The sequence below is a fragment of the Pelobates fuscus genome, chromosome 3 (genome assembly GCF_036172605.1).
Source record: "Pelobates fuscus isolate aPelFus1 chromosome 3, aPelFus1.pri, whole genome shotgun sequence".
NCBI classification, from domain to species: Eukaryota; Metazoa; Chordata; class Amphibia; order Anura; family Pelobatidae; genus Pelobates; species Pelobates fuscus.
Genome location: NC_086319.1, coordinates 254,897,666 through 254,922,911, shown reverse-complemented (window position 1 = coordinate 254,922,911; position 25,246 = coordinate 254,897,666).

Below are 25,246 nucleotides of genomic sequence, written 5' to 3'. Positions count from 1 at the left end.
GCAGTAGGCAATAATGCAGAATATGCAGTATACACACATAGTGCAGGGCAACCCTTTTCATGTTTTCATAAATATGAGAATCTTATATGTGTCCCTGTGAACATGGTGGATCTGGTCACCCTGGCCATATAGCAAGATGTCATGGAAGTATTCTTATGATTAAGGAATGTCTGGTCTGAAACGAGTAAGGAGTTTCTTTTGATTCATTGTTTCTTGGTGAGCGCTTCTTTTTGGCGTGTTTGGTGTAGAGTTATATTTACCGGTGTTGTGAAATGATGTTAGCATTGGATTCATCAGATGTTACTCTATAGAAGTAGTGACATTTTGATACAAACCTGTATTCCTGGCACCATAGCTCCCTCTGCCTCCCCCCCCCCTCCCTTGCGACCCCCCTGCCCGGGTGAATAGAGGTTTAAAATCCTTTATTTACTTACCTTTTCCCCGCACAGATGTCCCTGGGTACCAGCTCCGCCCCCTCGGTCCGGCGCAATGAGCGGGTGCTAATGCGCATGCATGGCAATTGCCGCGTGTGCATTGGGCCTCCCAATAGGAAAGCATTAAGTCAGTGCTTTCCTATAGGGAACATTCTGCTGAGTGTGAGGACGTCCCGCGTCAGATACCTGACCAAAGGTCTGTTTCGATTCAGGAAGCCCTCTAGTGGTTGTCTGGTAGACAGCCACTGTGGGCAGAATTAGAGCTGAATGTAAACATTGCAGTCCTCTGGAACTGCAAAAGGGACACTGCGCCCAGACCACTTCAATTAGCTGAAGTGATCTGGGTGTCCCTTTAAGGATGGCATGAGACAGGAGATGTTCTGCGCTTACATGAGGTTTGAACATTGAGATTTTATGTTAAGGGCACCTTACACTATTACTTTACTGAGAGGGTAGTTGATGCATGGAATAGCCTTACAGCTGAAGTGGTAGAGGTTAACACAGTGAGGGAGTTTAAGCATGCGTGTACATGGCTATTCTAGATATAAGATAAGGCCAGCGACTAATTATAGTATTTCGAAAATTGGGCAGACTAGATGGGCCAAATGGTTCTTTTCTGCCGTCACATTCTATGTTTCTATGTAAAAAAAAAAAAAAAAAAAAAAGGCCGAAGGTGTGTACTACTGATATATAGAGTAATATGTGAGGGAATGTTGCAGTTTCTCATAGGAAAACACCTCTAACCTATAAATATAAATCTAGAAGTGGACTACACTATCTAACCGCTATAGCAAAATTAGGCAAAATTGAAAAAACCTTGTACAGAAAGAAGACAGCCTCAAATAACCTGCTATGCTGGTCTAGTCATCACCCCATATCACTCAAATCCGATATCCCAATAGGCCAATATTTGAGACTTCGACGAAACTGCTCCACGATGGAGGAGTTCAAATTAAAAGCAAATGAGCTGCGTCACATGTTTAAGGCCAAAGGTTACCCAAATAGGGTTCTGAAAAGAGCCTATCTAAGGGCAATCCACACTGAACGGGAAACCCTAATTACAGATGGGGGTCGTAAGACTGAGGAAAATAAAATACACTGCATCGGTACATATGATGCATGATGGGACAATATGCTGAATGTCTTTCAAAACTTTTGGCCTATCCTCCAATCAGATAAGCATCTGAAGGAAATTCTGCCATCACTCCCTTCAATTACAGCACCGAGGAGCAAAAACTTGAGAGATATCCTAGCACCTAGTCACCTCTCAACTACGTCCCCGTCAGGTTATTTTCAAAAATACCTACCAATGGGTTCTTTCCAATGTGGCCACTGCAGTGCATGCCCGTTTATTACCAAGAGGTCCTCTGACAGCAAGGGCTTAATGAATTTCAAACCAAGTTCCTTCTTTAATTGTAACACAACAGGAGTAGTTTACCTACTGTCTTGCTCCTGTGGCCTAAAATATGTAGGCAAGACTTTTCGCCACTTTAGGCTAAGGATACGTGAACATGTAAATTCTGTCAAGAGACGTTTGGAAACACCCGTCTCAAGGCATTTACATCTACATCACAATCACTCCTCGGCAGGCATCCGGTTCATGGGTCTTGAACATGTACCACAGACTCCTAGGAAAGGAAACTGGGACCTAAAACTAAGACAAAGAGAGGCGTTTTGGATTTACCATCTCAAAATGCTATCTCCCCTGGGGCTAAATGAAGGGTTTTCATATTCCCCGTTTATTTAAAGTACTGCAATAATTCTGATAATAAATGGTATCTTAAGTTATGCCTGTATATATGTATATATTCTTTATTTATTTCTATTAATATTTGGTGTTCCTATATGTCCATTCACTTTACTTGTATTATAGGTCTAAGAGTTTAGGGATCTGTTTTGTGTTTGCATAACTAATGAGTTACTATTTACAGTGGCAATAAAATAATTGTCGGCTTCTGTGTATGATTGCCCATATAGCCATTGTACTTATCCCTTACTGGTTCACAACGGTTATAAGTTGTTTCTTTAATTGTACTAAAGCTACGCAATACAGCCATAAGAATCAATCCACATACTTGACCTATATGACACAATTTGGACATTCCAAGGGTTAACTGTTAAGCTGTGGATACTGCCCTTTAGACATAGTAAGTATCCATTTATATCTGTTCCGGGCGGGGCACTCAAAGGGTTAATTCTCTTCCACCTGATTACGTTTAGTTTTCTGTTCTGGCCACCTCTGACATAGAAATGTGGGCTACACCACAACCCCACAGCCCCATTCGCAGGAGGTACAATAAAGCTTATGAGCTTAAGGTATAAATTTACCGCCCGGACAGTTTTTGCTCACTGCTGATACCACTGAGGACGGCGTGTGGTCACGCCGAAACGTACGTCGGGTTCTTCTGTGTTTTTAATACTCTTTGAGCACTTTGCTCTGAGCACCTTTTCATTTATGTTTTTCTAGCATGTGTGTGTAACCTGGGGCTTCAGATGTTATGACAGCATTTAGATTAGAACACCCACGAAGGTGTTTTATAGGAGATAGGGTATTAGTATAGCACTACTGTTTGGTTGGGAGTGTGTGTGTTTCTCCCTTTCCCTGTTCTCTCCTACTGCTTTGTTACCTGAGTTATGTATGGGGGTACATATTGCCTTCTATCCCCTCTCCGTTTTTTGTGAGGGTTCCTTTTGGCTATTAGGCTTTTGACTAGTCCTGTTGCTACCATAAATATTTCTCCCTATATTATTCTGTCCATCACTGATAACCCAGGTTTTTAATAGATTTAATAGAAAAGGCTTTTTTATTTTTTGGCAACTACACTACTGTTGAGATTGGACTGGGTATTTACCCTCTGGGCGGTCTTTATATAAGACATCCCTTTTTGGTTTTTTTTCTTCCTTTTAACCGCTATAGCTGCCCTCCTGAAATCTATGAAGTTCCAGTAATACACACAAAATAATATCTAAACATTTTTAATCTCTAATTCATTCTCTGTTTTTTTTTTTTTACGTCCCCCTATTGTGGTGAATGTGAGTGTACCATATAATATGGTGTTATGTACATATTATTGGTGTGTGTTAGTGGAACTTCATAGATTTCAGGAAGGGTATCTGTAGCTGGCCGACAGCACAGTCCACTTCTTGTATTATCAGAAGGTGTCAGAAAACCACAGTCTTTATTAAACCATTGTTTCTGAGCTAAAAAAAAGCTTCAGTTATCTTACTTACCTAATACAGGGAGTGCAGAATTATTAGGCAAGTTGTATTTTTGAGGATTCATTTTATTATTGAACAACAACCATGTTCTCAATGAACCCAAAAAACTCATTAATATCAAAGCTGAATATTTTTGGAAGTAGTTTTTAGTTTGTTTTTAGTTATAGCTATTTTAGGGGGATATCTGTGTGTACAGGTGACTATTACTGTGCATAATTATTAGGCAACTTAACAAAAAACAAATATATACCCATTTCAATTATTTATTTTTACCAGTGAAACCAATATAACATCTCAAAATTCACAAATATACATTTCTGACATTCAAAAACAAAACAAAAACAAATCAGTGACCAATATAGCCACCTTTCTTTGCAAGGACACTCAAAAGCCTGCCATCCATGGATTCTGTCAGTGTTTTGATCTGTTCACCATCAACATTGCGTGCAGCAGCAACCACAGCCTCCCAGACACTGTTCAGAGAGGTGTACTGTTTTCCCTCCTTGTAAATCTCACATTTGATGATGGACCACAGGTTCTCAATGGGGTTCAGATCAGGTGAACAAGGAGGCCATGTCATTAGATTTTCTTCTTTTATACCCTTTCTTGCCAGCCACGCTGTGGAGTACTTGGACGCGTGTGATGGAGCATTGTCCTGCATGAAAATCATGTTTTTCTTGAAGGATGCAGACTTCTTCCTGTACCACTGCTTGAAGAAGGTGTCTTCCAGAAACTGGCAGTAGGACTGGGAGTTGAGCTTGACTCCATCCTCAACCCGAAAAGGCCCCACTAGCTCATCTTTGATGATACCAGCCCAAACCAGTACTCCACCTCCACCTTGCTGGCGTCTGAGTCGGACTGGAGCTCTCTGCCCTTTACCAATCCATCCATCTGGCCCATCAAGACTCACTCTCATTTCATCAGTCCATAAAACCTTAGAAAAATCAGTCTTGAGATATTTCTTGGCCCAGTCTTGACGTTTCAGCTTGTGTGTCTTGTTCAGTGGTGGTCGTCTTTCAGCCTTTCTTACCTTGGCCATGTCTCTGAGTATTGCACACCTTGTGCTTTTGGGCACTCCAGTGATGTTGCAGCTCTGAAATATGGCCAAACTGGTGGCAAGTGGCATCTTGGCAGCTGCACGCTTGACTTTTCTCAGTTCATGGGCAGTTATTTTGCGCCTTGGTTTCTCCACACGCTTCTTGCGACCCTGTTGACTATTTTGAATGAAACGCTTGATTTTTCGATGATCACGCTTCAGAAGCTTTGCAATTTTACGAGTGCTGCATCCCTCTGCAAGATATCTCACTATTTTTGACTTTTCTGAGCCTGTCAAGTCCTTCTTTTGACCCATTTTGCCAAAGGAAAGGAAGTTGCCTAATAATTATGCACACCTGATATAGGGTGTTGATGTTATTAGACCACACCCCTTCTCATTACAGAGATGCACATCACCTAATATGCTTAATTGGTAGTAGGCTTTCGAGCCTATACCGCTTGGAGTAAGACAACATGCATAAAGAGGATGATGTGGTCAAAATACTCATTTGCCTAGTAATTCTGAACTGCCTGTATAAATCAAAAGGGAAGTAGGAATGCAAAGTGTAAAATGAACACTTCTAAGGTGCAGATATAAAAATATATATACAACCTTATAATGATGAAGTAAGCGATATCTGCATAAAATAAATAAATCGCATATAGTGTATTACAGAACTAAAGTGTTATGACACGCAAGATGATTTTATGGAACTCACAAGATTGCAATGTAAAACAGGCCCATCATCCTCAGTCAGGCAGGATCTTCAGTATATATGGAGTAACAAACTCTTCTATGGACTTGGAATAAAAGAAACCAAATGATAGTGCAGACAGAAATTATATAGAGAAAAATTTAATGTACAAAGGCACTTACAAAAGGATCCAAGTAAAACAGCATAAAATCCACACTAAGGTGGTATCAACAGCATCAAAGTAAGTCCCCAAGTGGTGTAATCCGACGCGTTTCGTCTAGGTGACTTCCTCAGGGATTGTGATTGTTCCGTTCCAGGGGTCGCCATTTAAATCTGCCGCCGAAATTACCGAGATGTGATGCACCTGTGTGTTTCCGTCTTCATGTGCGTTTCAGCTTGGAACGCACTGAGTGTATCCGCGTCACTTCCGGTTCCGGTTTAGCGATCAAGAAAAACTTCTATGCGTTTCATACTGGAACGCATAAGCGAAAAAGGAACCCCTCGGACAACAAACTACTACATAGTGAATTTAAAGTGACTCAAAATTAAAGGGTACATACTTCAAAGAATGAATATAACTATGAATAAAAATAAAAATGAATTAAAAATCTAAATGTATATATATATCCAGTGATATTGGGACACTTTTTCCATCTGTATACCATGAATACATTTTGTTATAAAACAAGACAGTATAAAAATTAATAATTAATAACACTCCAATGAGATAATTGTCACTCCCAAAAGACTTCTGTAAACTTAAGAGACAAGAATTAGAAATCACAAAAAGCATAAACTATATAAATATATAAGAATAATAATGATAATATACAACTTATACATAAAAAATATACAAGTAATATATAAAGAAAAAAGACATATTGTGAACGGAGACCAATAAAAAAGGAAAAAGCCCAACAAAGGAAAAGAAGAGATTATCCTGAGAAATCAGATTAATCCTGTGAAGTCTATATCCATATTAAGGCCTTTTTTAAGGGTACCTAAATTATAAATCCATTGTGCCTCTTTTTTATTTAATAATATAGATCTATTTCCTCCTCTCCAATTTTGTTCGGCTTTATCTATCCCGATTGCTATAAAATTCTCCCATGAAAAGGCCGGACATGTGTTGCAGTGTTTTGGAACACTGTGTTCCGTTTTATTGGTGCGGATATTGTAAAAATGTTCAGCTAATCTAGTATGCAATTTTCGTGTTGTTCTTCCTACATATTGTGCGCCACAACCACATTGTAAAAGGTAGATGGCAAACATAGTGGAACACTGAATAAACTTCTTGAGCTCATACTTTTTATTAGTATAAGTACCTATAAAATCGTGTGTGGTTCTTTTTTGAAATTTACAAGTGGAACATTTTCCGCAGCTGTAGAAGCCTTTTAAGTCAAATAAATGGGTGTAACGGGACTGCAATATTAAATCCCCAGATCTCCGCTGGTATAGAAGGTAATATCCCAAATCCCCCAGTAACCAGAAGAAACACCATTCAGGGAGACAACTGCCAATTTAATAATGGCTCAAGGAGTTAACTGCCAACTGTCAACTTTTGAAAAATGTTCTTAAAGTGGTACATACATATTGAACTGAACAGATACAGGCATTTAAACAGCAGGGAGAAGGTTTAACTGAGGGCCCACAGGCAAATACATGAAAAATCCTTCACAATGGCCCCCCTTTTTCTCCCTGCTCCGGCAACTCGGTTGGACCTTTCCTGGTCCAATAGGGTTGACGGGTCTTTCCAAAGTTTTTAATCTGAGGCCAAGTTCGTTTGGCGCGACAGTCCATCAGCATTCTCGTTTTGCTTGCCTGGGCGATAATGAATAGTAAAGTCATAGGGCTGTAACGCCAGGCTCCAGCGCAGCAAACGGGCGTTATCCCCTGAGACCCGGTTGAGCCAAACTAGGGGATTGTGATCCGTGATGAGGGTGAAGGCCCGGCCATAGAGATAGGGTGTGAGTTTTTTGAGTGCCCATACCAAAGCCAAACACTCCTTCTCAATGGTGGCATAACTGACCTCCCTTGGCAACAACTTCCGACTCAGGTATGCCACCGGGTGCTCTCCCCCATCCTCTCCGATCTGGCTTAGTACTGCCCCCAGTCCAAACATTGAAGCGTCTGTGTGGACAATAAACCTTTTGTTAGGATCTGGGGTAACCAACACTGGAGCATTAACAAGAGCATTCTTTAGTGCTTGGAAAGCCACCTCGCATTCCGGGGACCACAGGACTTGTCGGGGTAACTTCTTTTTGGTCAGGTCGGTCAGGGGTTTGGCTAGGGCGCTATAGTCTGGTACAAAGCGTCTGTAATAGCCGGCTGTGCCCAAGAAAGCCATGACTTGTGTCTTGGTTTGGGGAGTGGGCCAATTGGCAACGGCCTCGATCTTAGCCGGCTCCGGCCGTTGCTTACCACATCCTACTCGGTGGCCCAAATATAGTACCTCCGCCATACCCAAATGACATTTGTCTGGTTTCAAGGTCAGCCCGGCCCCCTTTATCCTATCTAATACTACCCCTACATGTTCTAGGTGCGCTTCCCAGGTATCGCTATGGATGGCGATGTCATCCAGGTAGGCGCATGCGTAGTCCTGGAGACCTCCCAGTAATTGGTCCACCATCCGTTGGAAGGTGGCCGGGGCGTTCTTCATCCCGAATGGCATAACCCGGAATTGGTATAGGCCGAACGGGGTGATGAAGGCAGACTTGGGTATGGCATCTTCTGCTAGGGGAATCTGCCAATATCCCTTACATAGGTCAATTGTGGTCAGATACTTCCCTGCAGAGATACGGTCAAGCAGTTCGTCCATCCGCGGCATTGGATAGGCGTCAGAAACTGTTTTGTCGTTGAGTCGCCGGTAATCCACACAGAAGCGGGTTGTCCCGTCCTTCTTTGGTACTAGGACTACCGGCGAGGCCCAAGGACTTTCCGAGTGTTCTATTACCCCTAGCCGAAGCATCTCATCGATTTCCTTCCGCATCCCTTCTCGGACTGCTTCCGGAATACGGTAAGGGGGCTGCCTCAGGGGTGCTTGCCCTGGAGTCTCCACCTTGTGGACGGCTAGGAGTGTGTACCCAGGCTCCTGAGAGAATGTGGCCTGTTTGGTTTCTAGCAAGCGGACAGCTTGAGCCCTCTCTTGTGGTCCCAGCTGTTCGCCTAGTTGGACTTTCTCTATCTGGGTCCTCCCTTCGTTGCTGCCCAATAGGTCGGGAAGAGGTAGTGTCTCTGTGTCTTCCCCTGCTGGTGCACAGATAGCGGTCACTTCCTCTGCCCGTTCCTGATAGGCCTTAAGCATGTTGATGTGAAAGGTTTGCTTCACATCCTCATCCTCGCAGCTAGCTATGGTGTAGGTGGTGTCGCATATCTGCCCTATAACTTTGTAGGGGCCCTGCCAGGCGGCCTGGAGCTTGTCTGTTCGGACCGGTCTTAGCATCATGACTTTTTGGCCGATCTGAAAGCTCCGGTGCCTAGCCCGTCGGTCATACCATACCCTCTGACGCTGCTGGGCCGCCCGGAGGTTTCCCTGCACCGCCTGGGCGAGTTCCTCCATGCGGTCCCGCAGTTCCAGCACATAAGGTACAACCGGGGTCCCCTCAATCTCCGTCTGACCCTCCCAGTGGTCCTTGATAAGATCTAAAGGCCCCCTCACCCGCCTCCCATATAGGAGTTCGAAGGGTGAGAATCCGGTTGATTCCTGCGGCACCTCTCGGTAGGCAAAGAGAAGGTGTGGAAGGAACCGCTCCCAATCCTTGTACGCCCCCGTGAACGACTTCAACATTTGCTTTAGCGTCCCGTTGAAGCGTTCACACAGGCCATTAGTCTGGGGGTGGTATGGGGAACTAGTCAGGGATTTAACTCCACAGACTTTCCATATCTGCTGGGTTACCTCGGCCGTGAACTGTGTACCTTGGTCGGACAGTACCTCCTTGGGAAAGCCCACTCGGGAGAATATCCGGACTAGCGCATCTGCCACCGTCTCAGCCTGTATGTTAGAAAGGGCCACCGCTTCGGGGTAACGGGTGGCGTAATCTACCACTGTGAGGATATAACGTTTGCCGGAGCGGCTAGGTTGGGCCAAGGGTCCTATGATGTCCACGGCTACCCTCGTGAACGGTTCTTCAATTATGGGCATGGAGACCAGTTTAGCCTTTGGGTGGTCTCCCTTCTTACCTATGCGTTGACATATCTCGCACGTCTGGCAATACGCCCGGACGTCATCGGATACCCCAGGCCAGAAAAAGTTCTGGGTTACCCGATATCCCGTCCTGCGTATTCCCAAGTGTCCTGCCAGAGGAACGTCGTGCCCAATTCTCAATAACTCCCGCCGGTATTTCCGTGGAACTACCAGCTGGCGTTTTTGCCTAGGCCCAGGTGTGTTAACCCGTGTCTCAGTGAGCCTGTACAAGCGGCCTTTTTCCCAGATAAACTGTTCCTTCTCTAACCCCCCCATTCCCCGCCTGGCCTTCTCTCGATACTTTCTGAGGGAAGGGTCTCCGGTCACTTCCCGCCCAAAGTCTTCTGGGGTGTCCCAGGGAAGGGGTTCTATAGTCAGGGGTAGGTCGGGTTGGCTTACCTGGGTCTCAGTAGGAAGCGGGTGGCTCTCGGCAGCGCGACTTTGTGCTCTGGTGGTTACTGCGTGGGCCTCTTGAGCGGTGGTTGAGGCGAATGCCGAAGTCAGGGGCCCAATGTCATTGCCCAACACGACTTCAGAGGGTAAGTCTTTCATTACGCCCACTTGAACTTTGCCAGCTCCCGCACCCCAGTCCAGGTGTACTTGTGCGGTAGGAATGCGATACACTCCCCCCCCTGCCACTCTCACAGCAATTGATTTCCCCGGCTTCTCCGATGCGTTAATGAGATGTCGTTGTACTAGCGTGATGGTCGCACCACTGTCTCTTAATCCCCGTGCTGTCTTGCCGTTAACCATGACCAGTTGGCAATGGTGTTTCCGATTGTCTGTGATGGTGGATTGCACCATGAGGGCTTCGTAAAGGGTGCCCAATGGTTCTTCCTGACCCAGCTCCTTGGGACCCCAAGTCGAATCTACACAATGGGCTGCTGCTGGTGGTTGCTGGTACCAAGGTCGAGACCAATTTGACCTGGTGTGGTTGACCATGGGGCAATTCTGTCGGATGTGACCCAGCTGTCGGCACCGGAAGCAACGTAGCTCGCTGACATCCTGTCGTGGGTAGCGAGAGTTAGAAGTCACCGGTCGGTTAGGGGGTTGGTATCGGGCTGCTGGTGGGTGTGATGGCACTGAAGGTTTTGGAGGTTGTACCCGTGGTGCGACTTGGTTAGTTTTGCGAGTATCCGCATACTCATCCGCCAACTTGGCGGCCTCTGGTAGAGACAGGGGCCTGCGGTCTCTCACCCAGTCTTTGACATCCGCCTGGATATGGTTGTAAAACTGTTCCAGGAGTATCAGTTGCAAAATCTCCTCCGCGGTGGCGGCCTGGCTACTGTTAACCCAGTTCGAGGCCGACAGGGATAACTGGCATGCCCATTCCACGTAGGAATCTTTAGCGGTTTTGCGTGAGTCCCTGAACTTCTGTCGGTAGGACTCTGGGGTTACTGCATAACGGGCCAGGAGTGCTTCTTTAACCCTGGCGTAGCTATGGATCTCCTGTTCTGGTACAGCCCGGAAAGCATCAGAGGCTTTGCCTGACAGCTTTCCTGACAATATTGAAACCCATTCTTCCTTAGCTATCCGGTGCAGGTTACATTGCCGCTCAAAATCTGCTAAATAGTTATCAATCACACAGTCTTTTTCGTCAAAAGCTTTAAAAGCGCTGAACGGAATTTTCCTTGTATCCGCTATGTTGTACTCACAGTTTGGGGAGTGTGCTGCTTCCTGCTGGACCGCTGCCAGTTTTAATTGTAGCTCTGCGTCTCTTTTTTGTTTAGCCTCCTCCGCTAAAAGGCTCATTACTTTCAGAATAATGTCAGCCGTTGGGTTCGGACCGAACCATGCTAGTTTCTCCCTCATTTCTTTGTTGGCTGGTGATTCCTCCTCCTGAATCACTGGTGTCTCCATCTCTTGTACAGCTGGCATTGCTGCAACCAAGTTCTCTCGGTCTAGCTCCATTAACTCTGCTATAATGACCTGCTTGGTTTTGTTGCTAGCAATCCTTCCACGAGCTTCCAGTAGCTCTTTCAGTGTATCTCTTTTAAGCAGGGTGTACCAGCCTTCCATTCACTGTTCCCAGTGTCTGCTTGGAAAGCTTGTTGTAACAGAAGTAGAAGGGAAAATCCCGCCGCTGCCAACCAGTTGTAACGGGACTGCAATATTAAATCCCCAGATCTCCGCTGGTATAGAAGGTAATATCCCAAATCCCCCAGTAACCAGAAGAAACACCATTCAGGGAGACAACTGCCAATTTAATAATGGCTCAAGGAGTTAACTGCCAACTGTCAACTTTTGAAAAATGTTCTTAAAGTGGTACATACATATTGAACTGAACAGATACAGGCATTTAAACAGCAGGGAGAAGGTTTAACTGAGGGCCCACAGGCAAATACATGAAAAATCCTTCACAATGGGTATTAGCTTTTTTTTTTTTATATTTAATAAACTCGGTGCTAACTGTTTTTTTAGATTTTCTGCTTTTTTATATATTACCGTGGGTTTTTCAGGGATCACCCTTCCTAATATGTCGTCTTTCCTCAATATGTGCCAAAGACGACATATTAGGAAGGGTGATCCCTGAAAAACCCACGGTAATATATAAAAAAGCAGAAAATCTAAAAAAACCGTTAGCACCCAGTTTATTAAATATAAAAAAAAAGCTAATACCCATTTATTTGACTTAAAAGGCTTCTACAGCTGCGGAAAATGTTCCACTTGTAAATTTCAAAAAAGAACCACACACGATTTTATAGGTACTTATACTAATAAAAAGTATGAGATCAAGAAGTTTATTCAGTGTTCCCCTATGTTTGCCATCTACCTTTTACAATGTGGTTGTGGTGCACAATATGTAGGAAGAACAACACGAAAATTGCATACTAGATTAGCTGAACATTTTTACAATATCCGCACCAATAAAACGGAACACAGTGTTCCAAAACACTGCAACACATGTCCGGCCTTTTCATGGGAGAATTTTATAGCAATCGGGATAGATAAAGCCGAACAAAATTGGAGAGGAGGAAATAGATCCATATTATTAAATAAAAAAGAGGCACAATGGATTTATAATTTAGGTACCCTTAAAAAAGGCCTTAATATGGATATAGACCTCACAGGATTATTCTGATTTCTCAGGATAATCTCTTCTTTTCCTTTGTTGGGCTTTTTCCTTTTTTTTTTTTTTTTTATTGGTCTCCGTTCACAATATGTCTTTTTTCTTTATATATTACTTGTATATTTTTTATGTATAAAAAATCTTGATCTTGATCGCTAAATCTTGTATCTTGATCGCTAAACCGGAACCGGAAGTGACGCCGGATACACTCAGTGCGTTCCAAGCTGAAACGCACATGAAGACGGAAACACACAGGTGCATCACATCTCGGTAATTTCGGCGGCAGATTTAAATGGCGACCCCTGGAACGGAACAATCACAATCCCTGAGGAAGTCACCTAGACGAAACGCGTTGGATTACACCACTTGGGGACTTACTTTGATGCTGTTGATACCACCTTAGTGTGGATTTTATGCTGTTTTACTTGGATCCTTTTGTAAGTGCCTTTGTACATTAAATTTTTCTCTATATAATTTCTGTCTGCACTATCATTTGGTTTCTTTTATTCCAAGTCCATAGAAGAGTTTGTTACTCCATATATACTGAAGATCCTGCCTGACTGAGGATGATGGGCCTGTTTTACATTGCAATCTTGTGAGTTCCATAAAATCATCTTGCGTGTCATAACACTTTGGTTCTGTAATACACTATATGCGATTTTTTTATTTTATACAGATATCGCTTACTTCATCATTCTAAGGTTGTATATATATTTTTATATCTGCACCTTAGAAGTGTTCATTTTACACTTTGCATTCCTACTTCCCTTTTGATTTATATTATTGTATTGGTGTTTGTAGAGGGCACACTGTTTAGTAGGTTTGCCGTTTTCAGCTGTGTTTTTTTAGTGGTTGGGTACTTTTTTGTCTTATCTTAATTACCTGTTGGCATTTTGCTAACAACATCTTCATAATTTGGGTGCTAATGTTGAAGACCAATGGGAGACGTGTATAGGGTCGATATAGCATCACCGTAGTTGAAACTGTATAGGTGAAACACACAGAGTAGGAGGAGTTTAATTATCTCCTACTACTGTTGCTAATTGGTCATTTTTGAAGTGGGTTATATAACTATTTTCCATCACACCATGAGATGCTAGTAGAACCCCGGGGGAACTTGTTAGATATGTTGCATTGATTTTAAACTTAATGTACACACTTATAGGCTGCAAGCAAATGTAATATTAAGGAGACATACTACACCATTGGGTTTTTATTTGTTCCCTTTTTGCTCATTTCAAGTGGTTTTACAACTGGACATGAGCTAAATCACCTTGTTCAGTTCACAGCAAAGTGGATGAAAATTCCCTATAGAACAAAACAACATGACTGTTTGCAATGTTGTATTCCTGTCTTGATATTATTATTCCCACATACAACATATTTTTTCTCTGTATTGCATATTGCTCTATAACAAGATTTGAAATAATATATATATATATATATATATATATATATATATATATATATATATATATCTTGCTGCACTGATATGTATAGCAAGTTTTATTTTAGGTTAGACAATGAGTTCTATAAGATATACCCCAGCTATGTAATAGACGGACAAGCCATATATTATTACTGCTGCTTGGTAGCACTCTGTAGTATGATTTGAGTTGAGATATGCTAGTTCGCCCATTACGAATGCCGAATGAGGCTGTTTTGTTGGTTGGTTCTTTCTTTTCAAATTCTTTTATTCAAAGTTTTAACAAATTTTAAACATTAACGATATGTATTTTAAAATGTACAATAATACAATAAACAGAAACATTAAAGGGGAAGAGGGGAAATATTACAAATGTAAATTGTGCACAACCATGACCATAGTTATTGTTAAATAAGTCAGCAGTATATGTAAATAGAGTGACCAAAAGAAAAAGATTGTATACTATTCATAATATCAAACATAATAGAAACGTTTAAAACATAAACATTTCTCTGTCTCGTGTTTTTAAAAATTCTTTGAACCCATGTGTGGCCTATATAATTGTAGATTATGCCAACGTAGTGTACCTATAATCTTAATTTTAGTAATGACAGGAGGCGAATATTTGCATAACTCTCTTTAATGAAACTCCCAGCAGCACAGATCGTAAGAGAACAACCAATCAAAAAACACTTCAATGTTATAAAAAAGGACCTGTCACACACATCACTTCTCTTTCTTTGTAGCGAACTAATAAAGGTAAGGTTCAAATGTTCCAAAGTCCAAACATCAAACAATTGTAATCAATCACAATATCGATCAAGGAATCCAAACTGTAGCCATGGAAACGTCCATAACAGCCATAGATTGCAGAATAGATGTAGAAAACACAGATCATACTGAAAAGAAACAGAAAAAAGTGAAAGGCATCTGAAGTGACATTTTGTCTAACATACCATAACTGTCTATCTACTACTTAAGTTAGATGTAAATTAAATATAACAGTCATGCCTAGCCGGTAGAAACGACTATGACAATCTAGCTACTAGAAGACGATAATACCATGCAATACATATAATAACACCATATTTAATCATAGAATATCCTAATACCATAGAAAAATGACAGAAATATAGAAATCACAGTGTGGGAAGAGACAATAGGGTGGGAAATATTCACCTCCTGTCATTACTAAAATTAAGATTATAGGTACACTACGTTAGCATAATCTACAATTTAATCACATAACAGGAGGCTTCATATTCACAGTTTTAACCCTGAGAATTTAGAAAAGTGAAATAAGTGTGAGAGGACTGTCTAAAATAAAACACAAAATGATTCCCGTGACCAGTCCGCGCAGCGCATGATATCGGCTAATATCGGTCACTGGTGTCTCGCCAGTGGCGTAGAGACCAGTCCACCACGAGGTTGGTGATCTCTCGGAGGTATTCTGCCAGTAGTGTGATATTGCAGGGGAGGCAAAATTTGTATATGTCTTCTGCCGCCTCCATCAAGAATTGGGATCCTGCTCCGCCCAGGCGGTTGAAGTATTGGACCACCGAGAAGTTGTCCATATGGAGAAGGATGCCACAGTCGGAAAGTACCTTCCGGTGTTAGTCCAAATCTAGCCGGCCATTCCAGGCTTGCATGTGGAGTAGCCACCAACAAAGCTCTGCCCGCACCTCTCCTGATAGGGGTATCCAATGGTCGTATGAGATACCCAGATGCAAATGTTTTGCCTTCAGTCATAGCAGAGCTCTGTAGTGCAGAGGCCACAGAAATATTGCCTGGGTCGAGGAGGAAGAAGGCCCACTTTCCAGGCGAGGAGTCGCAGAGGAGCCGTATCCATGCATAGAATCCGTCTATTCTCTTTTCAGAAGGATGCAATCTTCGTGGTAGTTAGTCAGAGGACGCAGTCCTTCGAGTCTATCTGGAAACCAAGGGACTGCATGAACAGTGATGGGGAAAGAGCTGACTTCTGTCTGTTCACCATGAAGCCCAAAGACTCCAGAAAGTGAACGACAAAGTACGTCTGTGAACGCAGTCTGGATTCTGCGTCGCATACGATCAGCAGGTCATCCAGGTAGACAAGGCAACGGATGCCCCTGGATTGGAAATGGGCCATGACCAGCTTCAATAGCTTCGTGAGGCACCACGGAGCCGAACTGAGGCCGAAAGGCAGGCATGTAAATCTGCACGACCGCCGACCCCATACGAGCCTTACAAAGCAACAACTTGTAGACGCCACGTGCACCGAACGATACGCAACCTTGAGATCGAGACGAGTGAGCCAAAAGCCAATCGTTGGCCAGCAGGAGACCCTGCAGTAGATATATACCGTCCATCGTTCAGCCGGCAGAGGTTGATGACTGGCCGAAAGGCTGACTTTTTTCAGACCAGGAAGATGTCGGGGGGGAATTGTACCACATCTTTGGCAAATAGAGAGCGAATCTCTTCATCTCTGAGGAGTCAGTGTTCTCTTGAAACATGCAACGGAGGAGGTCGGGCAGTTTGTATGGGTTGGGAGTGGAACCCGATGGTATAGCCCTGAACCGTCTACAGGATCCAAGTGCCTTCCGTGATCTCCAACCAGTACTGTAGGATAGAAGGAGGGTGACTGTGAATAGGATCTGGGTTCAGTGGACCAAATTGACTGGTGGCTCGGGCCCTCTGCCGACCAGCCCTCCCAAAGACACCCCTGCTGGGTGGAGGTCTGAAGCTGTGCTTGAATAAAGGTTGGGCTTTGGTCAGTGTCGTGGACAGGTTGACCTGTCGCTAAAACTCTGCTATAAAAGGCTCACCGAATAGGAGTCCCTTTGCCAAGGGTCCCAGTTCTTTGGAGCCCAATTCTAATAGTTTTGAGTCCATCCTCAACAGTGCTGTCTTGCGTCTCTCTGTACAGAGGGTCGAATTGGCGTTACCCAGCATGCAGATAGAGCACTGGGCCCATTCGTGGAAGTCACTTGGGTCCAACTGCGTGCCCTCTGAGACGGCCAGACCCACAAAGAATAGAATATTAGTCAATTGGCCTAGTAGATCCAACAGCTTGTCTTGTGCCGACCTCAGCACCTTGTTGATGCCCTTCCTGGGGTCTCTGACATGAAAACCACTACAGTGGTGTCAAACTCCAGAGTGCTAGCCACCTTGTCTGGGAGGAGAAGGGGGCATTTCATTCATAGGTGTGCCCACACTTCCTTGTCCAGTGACTTGCAGAGCCAATAATGGACGAATTGTGCCAGATGATACGGCAGTGTCCATACCGACAACCTGGGGTGTTGTATAGTGCATACCCCCATTTCGTCCAGAAAAAAACCCTCCCGTGGCGGAGATGTGCAGGTACCCTTTTCCTGCTATTCGTCACCTAGCATAGTTTTGATTACGTACTTGGAGTGGGTTAGGTCTTACCAGTCCACTCTTTTAAAACGCTTGGGCTTTTTCAACGGAGCTTTGCTGGGGACCTGAAACCCTTCCCTTGACTTTGGGCCCTGTCTGGCTCAGTGGAGCGTCAGATCCCGGGGCGCCATAAGAGTCTTGCTTCGTTTGCTGAGGATGGGGCAGGACCCATAGCAGGGCCTTTTAAACTGAGGCCACGGCTGCGGCATTAAACATGGCCTAAAAGTCCTGCGTTGGTGGAGGTGTGTTGCTCATGGTGGTCGGTCTGCCTGTAAGAGGACAGCAACAATCAGTGGGAGCAAGATAAGTGGAGATGCACGCAAAGTGCCAGGCTCCTAGTACAACTGGGGCTCACCCAGGGATTGTCTTTACAGTATAGTCGTCTACAATGATAGTGCCATGAAGAGGGGCTCACCCTCTAAGTGTATGAAAGGGGGTTTCACTTGAGTGAATGGGAGACGTGGTAGTCTAAGAATTGTGGTTGATCTCCAGCTTCATTCCTCGTCCAGGGTGATATTGAGAGGTTAACCTCGTAATTGTTGCCAAGGTGACGTATCTTTGAGGGGTTCACCCCAGTTACACGTCAAAGCTGTACCTCCGTGGTCAGCAAAAAAACAGGTGTACACCGCATGTGTGATAGTTCTGCATGGTGTGATTATGTATCCCCAGACAACATAAAGGATATGGGAGATCCCTGTAGGGAATGTGCAGGACACCTGTGAGGATATCTGGGGGCTTACCCCAGGTGGTGTGCCATGAGAGCCAGAGGACACCCACATATGGTAACTAATGTAATCAAAAAGGCACATTGTATATGGCTGTTAAGCCCAACATGGTCCCACATAGCAATTACACTCGAGAGATTCAAGATGTCCACCGCGCGCAATGATCGGCTGACCTGTGGATTTGCGGGCCCGCCGGCAGTGGAAGAATCGCGCTGAGCACTCACACCACCCACGCACACCCTCAGCTAGCCTCAAGGAAGTGAAAACAGGCTGAAAAGAGCGCGATCGCGGCACCGACTAAATTTAGCTTGCAGGTGGTAAGGGACTCACCACTATATCCTCAATTTGCTCATTGCAGCACACAGAGGAAGTGATCTCAAATCATTTCATCCAAGCACTTGTGAACGGGAATCTGCACTGGAACAGAGCAGCCCGCAGCAGCTATTAAAGCAACTAAAATATATAGCTTTTACTAGTATAGTTAAAATGAATAGTGTACTAGCTATACACGTGAGTAGAGTGAATAACGATTGTCACTAAAAATGATTTTGATTGGCCATATAGGTAAATAATCCTAAAGGGAAACAAACTCACACTTATAAATAAGCTGCAATCTAGGTCTAAATAAGGAGGTCCTGTTCAAAAGTTTTCAGGATCCTTCTCCTTGTATGTATGCAAAAACCATAAGGTTTTAGCACTAAAGTAGCTAGATGATACACCTCTAAAAATAGAGATATATAAGGTGAGTAGAGTCCCAAAAGAAGAAAAAAGCTGCATATAGTGGTGATTATAACAGTAAACCATGCTTTGTTAACATAAAAATACAGGCATCGAGTGTCTGATACACATGTAGCAATAGGATACCTAAGAGAAACATATGGTTACATACAGCAATATTAATCTTTGTTGTTCCTATGTATATCTATAAGCATGGAATATATATGTAGCTAATACAGACAAAAATGTGTCTGCACAGTCAATGCCCACATTCACAGTGCATTTTGATCGAAGAGAGGCACTGGAATGTGTATAGATAGTGCTAGAAAAAGATGTATCTGCACTAAATAGAATAACTCCTGCTCTGGGGAGTAATGCCTGAATAGTAAATGTGAGTGTATTACATCTTATTATTTTTTGCCACGTATCTTATACACTCTTCACGATTGGTCCTTTTCCCTTTGTGTTTTCCATATCACGGGAGGATTTGAAGTATCAAAGAAAGAGAGAACACTCTACCAGTGGAACGTGTGAAACAGCCATTTTATTATATTTTATTTTATTTTATTTTTCCTATATATTGGGACTTATCTTATCATATTTATATATTTTATTTTATTTCATTTTGTTTTATCTTGGCGCAGCCTTTTTCTCTTTTTCCTGTACATTTTTGTCTGTATTAGCTACATATATATTCCATGCTTGTAGATATACATAGGAACAACGAAGATTAATATTGCTGTATGTAACCATATGTTTCTCTTAGGTATCCTATTGCTACATGTGTATCAGACACTCGATGCCTGTATTTTTATGTTAACAAAGCATGGTTTACTGTTATAATCACCACTATATGCAGCTTTTTTCTTCTTTTGGGACTCTACTCACCTTATATATCTCTATTTTGAGAGGTGTATCATCTAGCTACTTTAGTGCTAAAACCTTATGGTTTTTGCATACATACAAGGAGAAGGATCCTACTCATGAGGTAACACGGCTAATTGAAACCATGCCGAAAGCGAAAGCCCCGGGCCCAGATGGCCTCACTAATCTTTACTATAACACCTTCAAAACCACATTAAACCCCTACGTCGCACGTGCCCTTAAGTTCGCTACAGCGCAGGGCTCTGTTCCACCCGAATTCTTAGCGGCCCATATTATCACCCTCCCGAAACCAGGCAAGCCACCGACACAGTGTCCAAATTTCAGACCCATCTCGCTGCTAAATGCAGACGCCAAATTATATGCAAAAATATATGCGGAACGTTTAAAAAACCTACTACCCAATTTGATCGCGACGGACCAAGTGGGGTTCGTGACAGGCAGACAAGGCCCAGATAACTCCCGCAAAGTACTAGATATCCTCCACTATCTCAAGCGGTCTAAACAGCAGTGCACGATGCTCTCACTAGACGACCGGCTCAACTGGAAATTCCTACAGGAGACGCTACATAGGTACGGTTTTCCACCCACCTTCCTGAATATGGTCCAAACACTTTATAGCTCGCCGTCGGCCACTGTTCTGAACTCGGGCTTCCGCTCAAATACATTTAACATATTGAACGGCACCCGACAGGGCTGCCCCCTCTCCCCACTACTCGACGTACTAGCCCTTGAACCGCTGTCCATAGCCATTCGCAACAACCAAGACATACAGGGGATCACCATAGGGGGCAAGGAATACAAGCTGAACCTCTTCGCGGATGACATCCTCCTCACACTCTCCAACCCGACAGTATCCCTACCAAAGTTACAAAAAGAAATTCAGAAATACAGCAACAACTCATACTACCAACTAAACCTGTCCAAAACCCAGGCCATATGCATCAATGTGGCTAAGTCAGACGAGGAAAGATACAGACGAAACTTTAATTACGACTGGAGGGACGGCCACCTCACATTTCTAGGCATTAAACTGACCAAGAGACTCACAGACCTCTTCGCCGCCAACTACAGTAGACTCCTCAAAGAAGTGGAGCACATCCTACAGACGTGGCAGAACAAATATCTCTCATGGCTGGGCCGAATAGCGGCCATTAAAATGACAATACTCCCAAAAGTCCTATACCTGTTCCGCTCCCTGCAAATACACCTCCCCCAGACTTACTTACAAAGGCTGCAGTCTACCCTAATCAGATTTAGCTGGGGTGGAAAGCATCCCAGGGTACCAAGAACGCTCCTAATGAAACCGACCGACAAGGGGGGCTTGGGATTCCCCAATATCAAGGCCTATTATCAAGCAACCCAGATAACTAATATCCTCACCATGCACACCCCCACATACACTCCCCAATGGATAGAAATCGAAACCAGCTGCGGCGAGGTCGCGAACCTCCCAGCATCAGTTTGGGTGCCCAAGGAACTAAGGCGCATGGCCCAAGGTACACTACCCACGACTAAACTAATGTACACCTGCTGGGACACTCATAGAACCGCCCTATGCACCGCCAGACCTTGGTCCATGGCAACTCCACTGCGCACAATTGGGCTGTACAATGACAAGTTCCCATACAGAGCATGGCAAAGATGCAAAATCACACACCTACACCAGGTATGCACCTCGCTAGAGCCACACACGTTAAAAAAATTTACAGACAATATACAACATTCCACCACATCTCACATTCTCGTATTGACAACTAAAAACAATAATTAGCAACAAGGAGGAGAAAAGCCCCACACCAACATTCGATACCACTCTCACACACTTCGAAAAAATGTGTCTCCCCCTAACACTGATCCACCAAACCCTATCACTCACTTACAAACACCTTAACTACCAAAAAAAGGAGCCTGTCTGGTGCTTTATAGATGATTGGAATAAGGATATAAGTAGATGCCTCACGCAGGAAGAATGGGACAGCATTTACAGAAATCATAAGGGAGTAACCACCTGCGCGTCTCACCTGGAGGCCGCAAGGAAACTACTGTACAGGTGGTACATGGTACCCACCCGACTTAAGGCAATATACCTGAACACAAGCGACAGATGCTGGAGATGTCTGTCACAGGAGGGTACTCAACTCCATATGTGGTGGACATGCGACCTGGTGTGGCCCTACTGGGAACAAATAACGAAACTCATACAAGGGGTCACAGGGTGCATATTAGAACTCACTATTGAAACCATACCACTCAAACACATGCCAAGAGGAGTACCCCACTGCATAGCTAAAATCATATTCATCACACTCTCTTCGGCCATTACATTGTTAGCCAAACAATGGAAGACCCCGAATATCCCTACAGTGTCAGAGGTAGCCGCACTAGTCTCTACCACACTGGAATATGAAGTGGCCATGTGGAGCCAAACAAAAACGGGAAAAGGCTGCACTACAGCACATGCAATGTGGACGACATATATAGAAACCAGGGGCACCAGTGACCCTGTTAGGATAGGATGAGGCTCCAAGTGACATAACTAGGCATTACTAGACACCCAAGGAAACGTAAGAACATACCGATTACCCCAGTTATACCCCCCTCTTCTTAACCCCCCTCCCCAGTGGGTAGCAGTTCAGAAGCAGAGCAGTCCTCCTCTACACAGTCGGAGGAGTGGAAGAAAAAAAAAAAAAAAGCCCTTGTGGGGCATGAGACTGACCCTTAATAAAAGGGAACTTTAGGAGGGAAACAAGCTTATCCACCCGTTCATATCCCTAAACCCTTCCCTTTTGTTTTCTATACCCTCTCCCCATCCCACTATGCCACCGTAAAGTAGCACTTATTGAATTATGTAAGTCGTTGAGAAGCAGATCAAGGACGATATGGTGTTACAAGCATTGTATACTGACATGAACATCTTATGACCCCCTCCCCTTCTTCCCTTCTGTAGCCAACGCAAATAAAAATAAAAATTGGGAAATTGAAAAAAAAAAGATACAAAATTACATAACACAAACCTCAGCTAACAAATTCCATTAAATTACCATTAGCCATTTATTGATGTGTGAAATAACTAGCAACTGTGTGTTTGTATGTATGTTTGATTATAGAAAAAACATCCTTTATCTACGGTATGTATGCATGTTTGGAGAATGTATATAGACTGATCAGCCACACCATTAAAAAACCCCTGCCTAATGTTGTGTAGGGCCCCCTTGTGCTGCCAAAGCTACTCTGATGCATTGAGGCATGGGGTCCTCAAGACCTCAGAATGTGCAATGTGGTATCACAAGCAACAGATTTTTTAAGTCCTGCAAGGTGTGAGGTGGGGCCTCCATGGATAACATTTGTTGTTCCAGTACAATCCACAGATGCTCAACTGGATTAAGATCTGGGGAACTTGGAGATCCAGGAAACAACTTGAACTCGTTGTCATGTTCTTCAAACCCTTCCTTAACATTGTTTGCAGTGTGGCAGGGTGTTTTATCCTGCTGAAGGAGGCCACTGCCATCATGGAGCATCATTGCCATTAAGGGGTGTACATGGTCTGCAACAATCTCTAGGTAGATGGTACATATCAAAGTAATATCCACATGAATGCCAGGACTCAATGTTTCCCAGCAAAACCTTGCACAGATGCCCTGCCATCTCTTCCCCACGTAAATGATGAACATGCACCCCGTCAGCCACCTGATCTAAAAGATAATGTGATTCATTAGACCGGTCAACCTTCTTCCATTGCTTCATGGTCCAGTTCTGATGCCCACGTCCCCATTGAAGGTACATTTGGCTATAAACAGGGGTCAACATGGGCACTGTGACTGGTCTCCGGTTACGTAGCTCCATACACAGTAAACTACAATGCACTGGCTGGCCTTTGCTCCCCAAGTGTATTGATGCGCCTTCGTGCCTAGGCATTGGCAGGTTCACTGGTTATCCTTCCTTGCACCACTTTTGGTAGGTACTAACCAGTGCATACCAGGCAGAGCCTACAAGACTTGCAGATTTGGGGCGATGCTCTGACACAGTATTCTAGTCATTACTATTTGGCCCATGTCAAAGTCACTCAAATCTTTTCGCTTGCCTTTTTTTTCTGCTACAAACACATGAAATTCATAAATCGACTGTTCAGTTGCTGCCTAGTATGTCCCACCCCTTGACAAGTGCATTGTAACAGTATAATCAATGTTATTCACTTCACCTGTCAGTGGTTTTAATGACCATCTGTGTGTATGTATGGGAGTTTCTGAGTATGACCATATGTTTGTATGAATGCATACACTGGTGGAACTACCAGGGTCACAATAGTGACTCTTGAAACCGTGCTATAGAGTTCCGCCTGATAGAAACTCCCCAAAATCATTATTTAGTACTTTGTCATTCTGGCAATGCATTAAATAACTGATAAAATTGATGAGGGAGCATTTAGTAAGCGCTCCTTTGCATTCCTTAAAGGATGAGTCAGAACACTGCTGAAGGGTTACTTTGGCAACACTTATTTTAACTATCTATATTCATCACACTCTCTTCGGCCATTACATTGTTAGCCAAACAATGGAAGACCCCGAATATCCCTACAGTGTCAGAGGTAGCCGCACTAGTCTCTACCACACTGGAATATGAAGTGGCCATGTGGAGCCAAACAAAAACGGGAAAAGGCTGCACTACAGCACATGCAATGTGGACGACATATATAGAAACCAGGGGCACCAGTGACCCTGTTAGGATAGGATGAGGCTCCAAGTGACATAACTAGGCATTACTAGACACCCAAGGAAACGTAAGAACATACCGATTACCCCAGTTATACCCCCCTCTTCTTAACCCCCCTCCCCAGTGGGTAGCAGTTCAGAAGCAGGGCAGTCCTCCTCTACACAGTCGGAGGAGTGGAAGAAAAAAAAAAAAAAAGCCCTTGTGGGGCATGAGACTGACCCTTAATAAAAGGGAACTTTAGGAGGGAAACAAGCTTATCCACCCGTTCATATCCCTAAACCCTTCCCTTTTGTTTTCTGTACCCTCTCCCCATCCCACTATGCCACCGTAAAGTAGCACTTATTGAATTATGTAAGTCGTTGAGAAGCAGATCAAGGACGATATGGTGTTACAAGCATTGTATACTGACATGAACATCTTATGACCCCCTCCCCTTCTTCCCTTCTGTAGCCAACGCAAATAAAAATAAAAATTGGGAAATTGAAAAAAAAAAAGATACAAAATTACATAACACAAACCTCAGCTAACAAATTCCATTAAATTACCATTAGCCATTTATTGATGTGTGAAATAACTAGCAACTGTGTGTTTGTATGTATGTTTGATTATAGAAAAAACATCCTTTATCTACGGTATGTATGCATGTTTGGAGAATGTATATAGACTGATCAGCCACACCATTAAAAAACCCCTGCCTAATGTTGTGTAGGGCCCCCTTGTGCTGCCAAAGCTACTCTGATGCATTGAGGCATGG